We start from the raw sequence: 13,184 nt of genomic DNA on the forward strand, positions 1-13,184 counted from the left end.
TTGCCTTGGAAAGGCTATGGTATGCTCGGGGATGTGACCATATTGCCCAAGTTAGTTGGCGTAAGGAATGGCAAGGAATGATTTCGAGGACAAAATCTAATTTAAGGGGGGGAGAGTTGTAATACCCGGTTTTGAAGGTGTTCGATTGTGTCTTCGGAGGCCAAGGGTATAAGAGAAATCTGACGATTCGGTCTTTTATGGGTCTCGGGTTTTATTTGAAAGGTTTTAAGGCTTGGGGTGTAGATAGGAGCGTAGGACTTCTCGCCACCTTTTCGTGGATATAAAGTTCGTCGGAAACAGACTTAGAACGAAGAAGTTATAGTACTTTGAAGTTGTTGGCAGAATTGGTCCTTGAAGGGAAAAGCTTGCATTTCAGTCGATGCATGAAAGGTGGCAGCCAGGTGAGTACGCCCAACGTAAGATGGGGTACGCCCAGCGTAGTGCTGAATAATGAAACGCGGGTGCGAGGGACGTACGTCCAGCGTACAGGGAGTACGCCCAGCGTACGTTCAGGATCTCCAAAACCCAAATTTTTAGGGTTGGCTCACTATTTAAAGCACCTTAAGTCCATGGAGGTGCGCCTCCCTTTCATTCTCAGAGCCTTAAACCCTAATTTCGAGTGGTAGCTTCATCCAAGAGTGTTGTGAGATTTGTGGGTGCATTTTGGGTGGTTTATGGTGCATTTTGAAGAAGGTGGATCTTGTTGCAAAGATGGGAATCAAGGAGGAGCTTATGGATCTGGCTTTTGGGACTCATTCTCAGCTTGATGAAGGTATAAATCTTTGAACTTGATCATTCATCTCTTATATATACCATTTGTGAGTTTTAGTTCATTTTGGTCCCAAGGATGAAACTTTATGGTTAAAATCTGATTCTTAGGCTTAGAGTTGCCACTCTTAGTGCTAAATGAGTCCATAAGGCATAAAGTTGCCATCTTGGAGGTCTTAATAGGTTCATGCATGAGTTAAGACCATTTTCATGGAAGTAGATTATCATTTTTGGAGTTTGAGCTTATGTGGGACATGCAAAGTCACCAAGTCCGTGACTTTATGGATTTAGACGTTAGGAGGAACTCATATTTGTGGTTTGGACTTATGGCTTAAGGTATTAAGTGCTTAATAGCCATTTGTGCATGTCTGACTTGTACGTCGCGCGTAGCAGCATGTACGCAGCGCGTACGTACCAAACCTTAGTACGCTAAGAGTACTGAAGGGGTGCGCTGAGCGTGTTGGGTTTTGAGCACTATAACAATCCTATGGTGCAAATGCAACCCTAAATGCTTTGGATCTATGTTTTCTCTAATTATACATGCATATTTTCAATTTTCCAAAGAATATATCCTAACTAGCATACAAATTGTCAAATGAACAATACAACTAGTTAGATGACTTACCTCTTAGAAGGACTTGTAGTTCTTGACCTTTGAAAACTTGAGCGCCTCAAGTGTGATGCCTCTAATGGTTCACAAACACCAATATGCAAGAGGAGGCTTGAGAGAATAAGTTACTTGCACAAAATCAATATCACTCTCCAAGAATGTTTTGGCTCATAGTGTCACCGATTTTAGCCATGAGGGGGTTTATTTATAGTGTGGCAAATGCTAGGGTTACACTTTGTAAACCCTAATGACCTTTCATATTACTTACGCTCCATGGGTTAAAACCTCCATGGGCTATCCATGGGTTATCTCATTGGTTTAGCCCATCCCAAATAACCATGGATCATTAGCCCACTCTATAAGAATCATTGATTTACACAATCAATCCCCATATATTTAATTAGTGTCTTTTGATCACAAAATTAATTCCAAATTAATTCTTGATCAATACTAATTAAATAATATGATTTCATATTAATATATTATACTTGTAATATATTAATAAATCATAAATAACCTTATTCTCAAAAGTCCATCCAATCAAATGGCACAGGTGAAGGCAACCCAAAAGGACCATGTTACAATCAGGTCAAGTACATCCCAACTTTAGTTATGGGCTTAGACACCAAATCCAACAGTCTCCCACTTGGATAAGTATAATAACTATAGTTGGCAATGCGACTTCAGGATCCGACTTAGCAATCGTAAGCTTTCAATAGCCGCTGTCGAACTCTGACCTAGTCGGTCACGCGTCCTTCAGATAAGGGATCATATAAACCTCTGTTCTCAAGATATCTATGCGGACAAATACATGGAACATAGTCATACTTATTGTCCTGCAATTTGTTTCCCGATTTCCGATTCGTTTGACATAGAACATAACTGAACACATCAATTTAATTCTGACCGGGCCCGACACATAGTCAAAACAGAATCATCAAGGGGCCCAAGATATCGCTTTTAATCCTCTTATGTAAAAGGAACATATAAACTTCGACATTTTATGCTTGTACTAACTACTCGTTAAGTCATGCACAACGATACGTTTTATAACATCAAGTTACTGATGCGTTTTTGTATCATCAATGCACAACCAACTCGTGGTCAACAACTCATATATCTTAGTTTGAAGATTATATGATATTATCGTCTCACAATCACTCGTTACAAATTCCATGAAGTGATTCAGTTGAGCGTGGGTTAATCTAATACTCAAATCTTATTTCAGGAGTACTTATGAATGGTGTAGCAAACTTTTGCCATGTCTAACGCCTTAGACAATCTACAAGCCAACTCTTGACAGTCTAGCCTCATTACCTACTTCCAAAGTATGATCGATTGTGGATGGTTTGAATAATTTTATTATTTAGGAAGTCAAAACATGCAGAGTGAAACACAAGAATAATACTACTCCTATATGGCCCAAAAACTTTTGAGTGTAAATAAAACACCTTTTATTTAATCACCATATTGATTACACATTATTCATTGTATAATGTTTCGATTTATCAACTTAATACTCGAATTGATACAATAGTTATCCCATGCTCCAAGCATGCACACTATGTTTGCCTATGGTCCTTACTTTGTGAAATAGATCAATTGTAAACATTTCCAACGATACTCATTTCATAATTCCAAATCCTTATCGTAAGTGTAAGAATACCAAGTTATTGCCACTTACTGTAAGTTGTTAGGTTCTAAGCTTATATGCAGTGATCCTTTTGTAATGACTATGTACACAAGTCACATAGACTTTGTCAATTACAAAACTTTCCATTGGAGATTGTTACAAGACAATTCCATAGATCCGAAGTCTCATATTCAAAACACATTCCTTTGAACATCCTTCTTGCATAAAAGTTTCTAACTTTGTCAAAGATTCTTGGTATCCATCTCCCATTATGGAAACATTTCCATATTTTCCATATGACAACTCATTGTTAATAGAATCTTGTCTATTCATAATAATGTCAATGTGGTCCATCCATTACTATACTTCCAATTATCCATAATCAACCAATCTTTGGTGAACCTTGGATTGTTCTTAACAATTGTTTAATAACTTAAGTCATATCCAGTTCTAGTCCTTTTTCCCTCTTAATGCCCTAAGCATTTGGAAAATTAGAACACATGAATATTATAGCATATGCAATCGATCCTATACCCGAAGCATATGGGATACAATTCATAATGTCTTACATAAAGACATGATACTTGACTAGTCTTTTGCTATAATATTTCCATATAAAGAATTTCCAATGTTAAAGCTTTTCAACATGGTATTCATATAAATCCTTGACTAAATTTGATTAAAATCTCAATCTAAACTTTTAGAATTGAAATGAAGTATAAGTTCCTCTCCCTTAATTATAGCAAAACAACTTTTCAACCCTGCAACTTTGCGAATTGAAAACTTTGTTTTCTATAATTAACATTTCTAACTTGCAACACTTACCATAATAATTATGCTCCCACTAGCATAACAATTATGTAACACCGGGTTCATGGTATGATTTTATTTAAGTTTTTATCTTAATTTTGCCACGAACTCGGCGAGTCTGCGTCCCGACTCGCCGAGTAGCAACAGGGTGGACACGGGATTTGAGCGGTGAACTCGGCGAGTCGATGCATGGACTCGGCGAGTCCACCTGTCTGGATGAAACTCTATTTTCAGACATTGCACCCTATTTTACCCATTCTAAAACACCCATTTCGTCCCATTCTCTTCCAGAAGAACTGGAGAGCGAAACCTTAGCCCATTTTGATCCTTGAGAGTGATTTTGGCTTGGTGAAGGAAGTTTGAAGCTTAAGAGAAGAAGGAGGAAGTTGGAGGGTGCAAGGAAGTGTGGTAGATCCGAAATCTACCCTGGGAGAAGCTCCTAACCAGGTAAGAAAGCTCCTTCTTAATCTTTAGTATAATAGATTCCCTTTTTGTCCCTTATATGTGGATTTCAAGACCTTAAACCTCCCAAACTCCGTGTGTTTATGCCCTAGGAGCTTAGATTTATGGTTTGGAACCATTGCATGTCTCAGTTTTGGCCAGAATGGGTGAAGAGTCGAAGGGTACTCGGCGAGTGCCAAAGTGCACTCGGCGAGTTCCATGAAGATGGCCTTAGACTCGGCGAGTTGGATAAACAACTCGGCGAGTCCTATGAAGATTGCCTGGTACTCGGCGAGTCGTTCTTCAAACTCGGCGAGTCCCTTGAATATAGCCTTGAACTCGACGAGTTGTTCTTCCAACTCGGCGAGTCATATGATCAGTCACTAGGGTAAGAAGGGTTTAAGTGTAGGAGGTCCAACCCTCCGTAGTCCCACGTGGAATTAGCAATTTAACGTGTAGCTATAGTCCCAGAATCTCCAAATCTCCAAGGTTGATGTTCTGATGGAAGATTGGAGCGATTTGTGAGATCTGTTAGTCGGACTCGGCGAGTCACCCCCTTGGACTCAGCGAGTCCAGTCGCGGGTTTGTTAGTTGTCCCCGTCTAGCGAGTCAGGCTGACTCAGTGAGTGGGAACAGGGACCCGATGAGTCAGAGTCGGGCTAGACATAGAAGGACTCGGCGAGTCGCCATATGGACTCGGCGAGTCCAGTCAATCAGAAGGTTGACTTTGACCAAGGAGTTGACTTTGACCGGTCATTTGACTTTAGGGGTATTTATGAGTACCTAATCCATGTTTACGGATTTATAGCCGGAGGGATTACCGGTGCGGCAGCCAGGCGTAGTCTGAGCAGGTTTTTGGCAGCTACTCTCGAGGTGAGTTTCCTTCCAGTAGGGACGGGTCTAAGGCACCAAGGCCGGCCCGTATAGACGATATGTTAGTATCGGAGTGTGGGCGGAGCCCGTATCTCATAGCAGAGTTTGATTGTGATATATGCCAGTATGATAGAATTGCTTATACTTGTTGTCTGTGTGGTACTTGTATGTTATGGTTTAGTAGCGGAGTGTGGGCGAGGCCCGTATCTCCATGGATAGCAGAGCGTGGGCGAGGCCCGTATCTCTCAGAAAGTAGAGTGTGGGCGAGGCCCGTATCTCTCAGAAAGTAAAGTGTGGGCGAGGCCCGTATCTCCTAGCTAGTAGAGTGTGGGCGAGGCCCGTATCTCTATGGGTGTGGGCGAGGCCCGTATCTCTTAGCTGTTCATTATATGATTGCATGGTATGTGGCATTATGGGGGAACTCACTAAGCTTCGTGCTTATGTTTTATAGTTTTGTTTTCAGGTACCTCTTCAGCTAGGGGAAAGGAGCCGACGCGGTAGCGGCATATCACACACTCTCATGTTTTCCGCACTGTGGATTTTCTGGGATGTACTCTGAATATTTTGTTATGAACGTTTTATAACGATGTTTTATGTATTAACCTAATTTAAAAATGAAATTTTTAGTTGTTATTTTTGGGATGTTACAAATTATGTTGTTACTTGCATAACATTTATTCTCCCACTAGCTGTGACATAAATCCAGAAATCGGCTGGACTTCTAGAAATCAATACTTTATTGACTTCCTTACCAAAGTTCAGATTTCTGACACAAGATGCTTCGATAAGCCTTTATCTAAGCTCACACACATTTTTAATAGAAAGCTCATATGTGTGTATAAACAATTTTAGAACTTACATCAATAAGTCTCAAATGTTTAGACCTTTTTCCATTTCTCACAATTCGAACAATGAAGAGGGATGTCATAGTCATAATCGAATTTGAGAATCACATTTGCTAACTCTTTAAAATATACTTAGTGAAAGCGTTTACTCACAATCATTTTCATGAATTGGAGAGAAACCTTATGACACTTAGATTTTATGGTGTATGTGTTCCTATCCATGTGAATTTGTCATAACCATAATCACAAGACAGGGTTAGTGACAAATCCAAACTCATATGGACCGAACCTATCTAATCTTAAGTCCTTGCCACTCGGTAGCACAAGGGCCTACCATGTCTTCCAAGTTGTTATGCAAACAATTGAGAACTCATAGAACTCACATGCATAGTCAACTTTAGCTGGCCACAGAAACAAGAATATGTCAACACGATAGGTTACAAACCTCAAGTCGTGTGCTAGTGATTAACAATAAATTTACTCTTGATTAGTTCTTGAAACTTTTCAAGATATTTAAGACTCCCACTGACCTCTTGACATATAAGTTTCTCTCTGTCAAGAAACATTACTTGACAAAAAAATATTCAAGAGTTAGTGCGGTTTCTTATCAAGACTAACACTTCTCACAATTGGTCTTAGTTGGTATTTGTTTTATCCAAAACATTACAACTTACCAATTTTAAATGTACAAGAGTAGAAAACATTTTACTCTACATTTGCTGATATGTCACTCAATATACAATCATGGAGTATGACTCTAAGATTTGATTTTGGAACGAAGTATGATTCATCTTAATTGATTTAACCATTTCAAAAATTCCTGATTCCTCTTCTTAGCCAAACAAATGCACTAAGGCGTCCTTAGAGGATCAAATTGTGACATGGTTTTCATAATCATTAAGATGATCATAAAACGCGATACTCAAGTACTCTCCCATCTTTTCAAATTGGAGAAACTTTTATCTTTCTGCCGACTTTGAGTCTTCTTATTCGTTCTGCTATACATTGAGACTTTTCAATGACTCAAAATTATACTTAATCTTGTAAGCATAACCATATTAACTAACTTTAGTAAACCATAACGAATAGTCTTATCATTCTTTGTGGTGGACCTGACCAGCGCACAACCAAGTGTACCCGATCCCCTAGTCCTTCACTTAACTCACCTCTGTATGTGAACAAGGAATTAGTCCTAATTTCCCAAAGATGAAGGTTCACATTCATCATACAATACAATTTTCATGATCCCAAGTTTCTATCCAATTGAAACTTGGGTGATAAGAATCTTTCCTTATTTGGTAAATTTAGACACTACCACAAACGAAAGAATCAAATCCATTTTCAACATTGCTAACAATAGAAACATACAAACATCAATTTTGACAAATGCCATTGCAAGGAAATATAAAATAAGATAAAATCAAAATTTTTCTTTATTTATAAAAATGTGCGGAAAAACTTTTCCTTACAATTCAATTACAAATGAAAACTATGTTACTAAACATTTCTAAGCAATCTATCACAACTCCTAGCATCAGCTCAAAAATCCGATCATCGAACCATGCGATCGAAATCCATCTCTTCGCGATCAGACTCAGCATGCCTTTCCTTTAAGCTTCATTTGATCCTACAAAACATCAAAATGTAATCTTAGCGCATCATGTATTAAGAATCTACAAACAGGAACTTCATAGAGTTAGATAGTGGATTTACCTGAAGTAGAGTCAAACCATTTTTACTTTACTTTCTCTTAGATCTTTCAGGTATTCAGGGCAGCTTCGCTTCCAGTGTCCCTTCAAATGGCAGTAGAAACAAGTGGACTCTTTTGCATTTTCACATGGAACTATCTTAGAATTGGCTTTTCTCATATGGTCAAATCTTTTGACCATATCCAATTCCCTTCCAATAGGAGGAGGGATTTTTTTGGACTATCTATGGCATTGCCTATGTCCATGGTAGCTTGGGAAGTAGATCTTCCAATCAAATTTGCTTGACCATTGCGCCAAAGCATTGCTGGCTCAGCAGTAATAAGCAAATATGTAAGATCAATAAGGGTCATGTCGTGGTCTGTCATATAGTAGTCTTTGACAAACTTACTACATGACTCGGGAAGTGACGGAAGAACCAAGTCAACAGCCAACTTCCTCGGGAAAACGACACCCAACATTCCTAGCTTGTCAATGTGTAACTTCATATCCAAGACATGTGCACACACAGACCATCCATCTTGGTGTTTACTAGCCAATAAGGCTTGAGTGACCTTGAACTTTTCAAGTCTTCGAACTTGTGGTTCAGGGAGAATAATTGGAGGAGGTGGAGGAAGTGAAGTATGATATTGTGGAATATCATCTTCATTTGGAAAGCCTTTTCCAAAAGATCCGGGAAGACCATAGTTGTCTGAACTAGACATCTACAAGGGAGAAATTCAAGTTAGTCGATTTAAGTCCCTAATATAACACCCAAAACGAAATATTAAGGCTAGTACCCAACACAATATTTTACATTTGCGAAGAGGGATGCCGTAATCCTAAAATACTTGAAGGTATGTAAATGACGATTTACCAAATTTCACCATGAAAAACGAAATAGATCATTAAGTTTTAACTGGATTGAAATTCCTAGATCTTTTGAGATTCATTGAACTTTTCAATGGCATGTTTAAATCTCGATTGTGTCCTTCATGTTTGTGACTGGGATGCCGAGGATCACAAACAAGGTGTGAATAACCATGAAAATTAGCTTGGTACACTCAGTGTTATAAATCACCTAATTACTGTGCCGATTAACCACACACACTCCATTGATCTATGATTAACATCAAGTTACCCTTTGCCACACATTGTCAGTCCCAGATTAGTGTGCCGGTTAACCAAACACACTCCACTAACGACTTAACAAGGTGCAAAGTGTAATTTCATGCATTAGCACCATTTTCACATTTTCCTAAAGTAACTAAGATTGGAAATTTAATAAAAATTTAGTTACTTTATATTTATCATTATACTTTTAATGAGAATTAATGTCCTATCCTACCCGTTCGGCTAACGACCCTCCACTAGTCAAGGAAGCGGTGGTGAGAGTGGACACCCATTAAACTTCCATTTTATAGGCAGTAACCTTATAGCCCCCTTATAGACCGGCTTCGTGAATGAGGCCTACTAATGGTAAGACTGACTTGTCTTATTCATATATATATATATATATATATATATATATATATTAATTTTTTAATATAATAATAGTATAAGGATTGAATTTTAACTTTTAAAACTCTAGGGTTTGGAATTAAAGTTTCATTAGTGAGACTTTACATATTCCAAAATTTGAGGAAATGTTTTGAAACTTGTCAAAACTCTTCAATTCTATAACTTATGAGTTTAATGTTGGTTTTATGAAAAGACTCTTGATTTTCCATAACTTGAGGACAAGTTATGGATTTCATTAAAACATTTATGATAAGACTTTTCATGTTCCATAACTTGAGGACATGTTATGGAACTCATCAAAGAACATTTAGATCAATTCTAACAAAGAAAATTATCATATAATATTCTATTGATCTAATCTAACTCATATAGCAAGGCAATTAATATCAAATAATACAAATAATTAATCTATTATCTTAATATTTGACAATTGTCCTTTCATTTCCATAACTTATGAGTTTAATGTCATTTTAATGTATGAGACTTTTCATTTTCCATAACTTGAGGACAAGTTATGGAGGTCATTAAAATTCATTTAGATCATTTTTCAACAACTAAAATTATCATCTGATTCTAGATTGATCTAGCTAAACTCATAAACAATATAATATCAAGTCAACAATTTGCAAGGAACTTTGCTTATCATATAAATCAACAATTATCTTAAAAATTTGAAAATTATCTTGTAATTGGATGAGAATGATCACTACCATATCAGAAAAAATAGATTTTATGTTTCAAAACAGTTTGTAGTAATGCTCCTAATCCAATTCTGGCCAAAAACCTCGAATTTCTGCGACCAGAGCCTGCAACTCGTCGAGTGCATGAACTGACTCGTCGAGTTGCTCTATTTCTGAGTGGACTCGGCGAGTTCATCAGTCAGTTGCCAAAAATTTGATTTTTTCAACTTAAAAAACTAACAAGCATCAAGTATAACAGAAAACAATCCTAGGCTGTGATACCACTGTTGGGTTTTGAGCAATATAACACTCCTATGTGGCACATGCAACCCTAAATGCTTTGGATCTATGTTTTCTCTAATTATACATGCATATTTTCAATTTTCCAAAGCATATATCCTAACTAGCATACAAATTGTCAAATGAACAATACAACTAGTTAGATGACTTACCTCTTAGAATGACTTCTAGTTCTTGACCTTTGAAAACTTGAGCACCTCAAGTGTGTTGCCTCTAATGGTTCACAAACACCAATATGCAAGAGGAGGCTTGAGAGAATAAGTTACTTGCACAAAATCAATATCACTCTCCAAGAATGTTGTGGCTGATAGTGTCGCCGATTTTGGCCATGAGGGGGTTTATTTATAGTGTGGCAAATGCTAGGGTTACACTTTGTAAACCCTAGCATGACCTTTCATATTACTTAGGCTCCATAGGTTAAAATCTCCATGGACTATCCATGGATTATCTCACTGGTTTAGCCCATCCTTAATAACCATGGATCATTATCCCACTCTATACGAATCATTGATTTACACAATCAATCCCCATATATTTAATTAGTGTCTTTTGATCACAAAATTAATTCCAAATAAATTCTTGATCAATACTAATTAAATAATATGATTTCATATTAATATATTATACTTGTAATATATTAATAAATCATAAATAACCTTATTCTCAAAAGTCCATCGTATCAAATTGCACTGGTGAAGGTAAACCAAAAGGACCATGCTACAATTGGGTCAAGTACATCCCAGTTATAGTTATGAGCTTAGACACCAAATCCAACAGAGCGTACGCGCTCAGAAGGATTTTGGGCTTCGTGTGGGCTGTAAGCCTTTCTGGGCCTTGACCAGTTTTGGGCCTGGACTTGGGTTGGATTGGTGGACCAATTTATCTATTTTGGGCCATAGTTGCTATGGTTGGGCCTTATTGGGCCATATGACCCATTTAAATAGTTTTGGACATAGACTTTAGGCCCGTTAGTAGGGAGAGACTTTTGGACCATTGTGAAAGGTCTTGGGCTAAAAAGGTGTTTGGACTTTAGGATAGGGTCCAATAAGGGTTTGGGCCCAATTTAGAAAATTGGGCCATTAATGGGCCTTAATGGATTTTATGGTTTTGGACCTTGTGTTTTGGGCCCTGTTGGGCCATCAAGTTTTAGGGTTTATATTTAGTTGTAGACTATTGGGTTTGGGCCCAATTTATAAATTGGGCCATTAAAGGACTTATGGACATTATAGTGTGAGGCTTTTGTTTTAGGAATTAGGCCTTAGTTTTGGATCATACTAGGCCAGGGGTAGAATGGTCATTTTACCCCATGCATGGATTAAGGATTATGGTATGGGACCCAATTGCTAATTGGGTATATTGATTGGTAGTGACAGCTCGGGAAGCTGGCGGGGCAGCAGCTAAGGAATTCATGCAGGAAGCTTTTGCAGTGCGAGGTGAGTCTTCTCACCATACCAATGGGTCTAAGGCACCAAGGCCGACCCATTTATCTAGTTGTGATGATTGTTTTGAATGTGCTATTGATACATTATGTATTTATGTGAAGACCATGCGGGGGTTCCCATGGCAAATAGTTATATATGCAGTATGCTAGTTGATTGTGTGGTATTTGGTATGTTAGTTGTCTTTGTGATACTTGCATGGAAGACCCCGGGGGGTTCCCAAGGCAGTTGGATATAAGAACATGTGGGGGTTCTCATGGCTTTCCAGGTTAAGACCATGTGGGGGTTCCCATGGCAGTGGGCTAAGACCACGTAGGGGTTCGAGTGGCACCCGATGTAAGACCTTGGATGGTTTCCATGGCATCCTTATATGTTTGTATGTTTAGATCATATGTTTGTATGTATAGTTTGCATTATGTATTGTTTGGCAGGGAGACCTTGTGGGGGTTCCCAAGGCAGGAAGACCATGTGGGGGTTCCCATGGCAGATAAGACCATGTGGGGGTTCCCGTGGCACTAGGTGTAAGACCCTGGAAGGTTTCCATGGCTTCCTTATATGATTATATGCAGGGCGTATGTGGTAGAGATAACTTTTATAGCTAATATTATATGTGTTATGTGGATTGTGTGTGGGGTATGCTCTGGGGGACTCACTAAGCTTTGTGCTTACGGTTTATAGTTTTGGTTTCAGGTATCATCGATTTGGAAAAGAGGATCTCGGATTGATCGCAGTGCACACACCTATGATTTCCGCAATGAATGATTTTAGGATGAACTCTGATAAATGTTTTACTTAATGATGATTTGAAATGTTTGGAATAAATGGTATCAATGTTTTAGCTATATTAAATTTGAAATTTTACCCTTGATTTTTGGGCCGTTCCACATACCAATTATAGTTATGGGCTTAGATACATAATTCAACAGTCTCCCATTTGGATAAGTCTAATAACTATTATTGCAAATACGACTCCAAAATCCGATTAACAATCGTAGCTCTTAAAAGCCACTGTCGAACTCTGACGCGTCCATTAGATAAGGGATCATATATTCCTCCATTCTAGATATCGTATGGACATGAGACATGGATTATAATCATTGTCTCTGTCCATGTGTTGTTTCCCGATTTCCGATTTATGACGACCGACTAATTGAACAAATCAAATCAGTCCAGGCTCTGCCAAGCGCTTAGGTTTGTCATCACTAAATCATCAAGGGGGCCACAAACATCGCTTTTATCCCTCTAAGGGTAAAAGGAATGGATAAACTTCGACTCATATGATTCCTATATTTACTCATCAAATCACACACAACAATGCGTTTTATAACACCAAGTTACTGGTGCGTTTACGCATCATCAATGTGCAACCGATTTGTAAGCTACAACTCACACGTCTCTATTTTAAGAATATAAGATATTATCGTCTCACAATCACTCGTGATAAAATCCATGAAGTGATTCAGATGATCGTGGGTTTAATCCAATACTCTAATCTTATTACAGGAGTACTCATGAATACTGCATCAAACTTGTGCTATGTCTAGCACATTAGACAATCCTACATTCAGATTCATGACAG

Source organism: Lactuca virosa, chromosome 3, assembly GCF_052849685.1.
Source record: "Lactuca virosa cultivar CGN04683 chromosome 3, Lactuca_virosa_CGN04683_v6, whole genome shotgun sequence".
Taxonomy (NCBI): domain Eukaryota; kingdom Viridiplantae; phylum Streptophyta; class Magnoliopsida; order Asterales; family Asteraceae; genus Lactuca; species Lactuca virosa.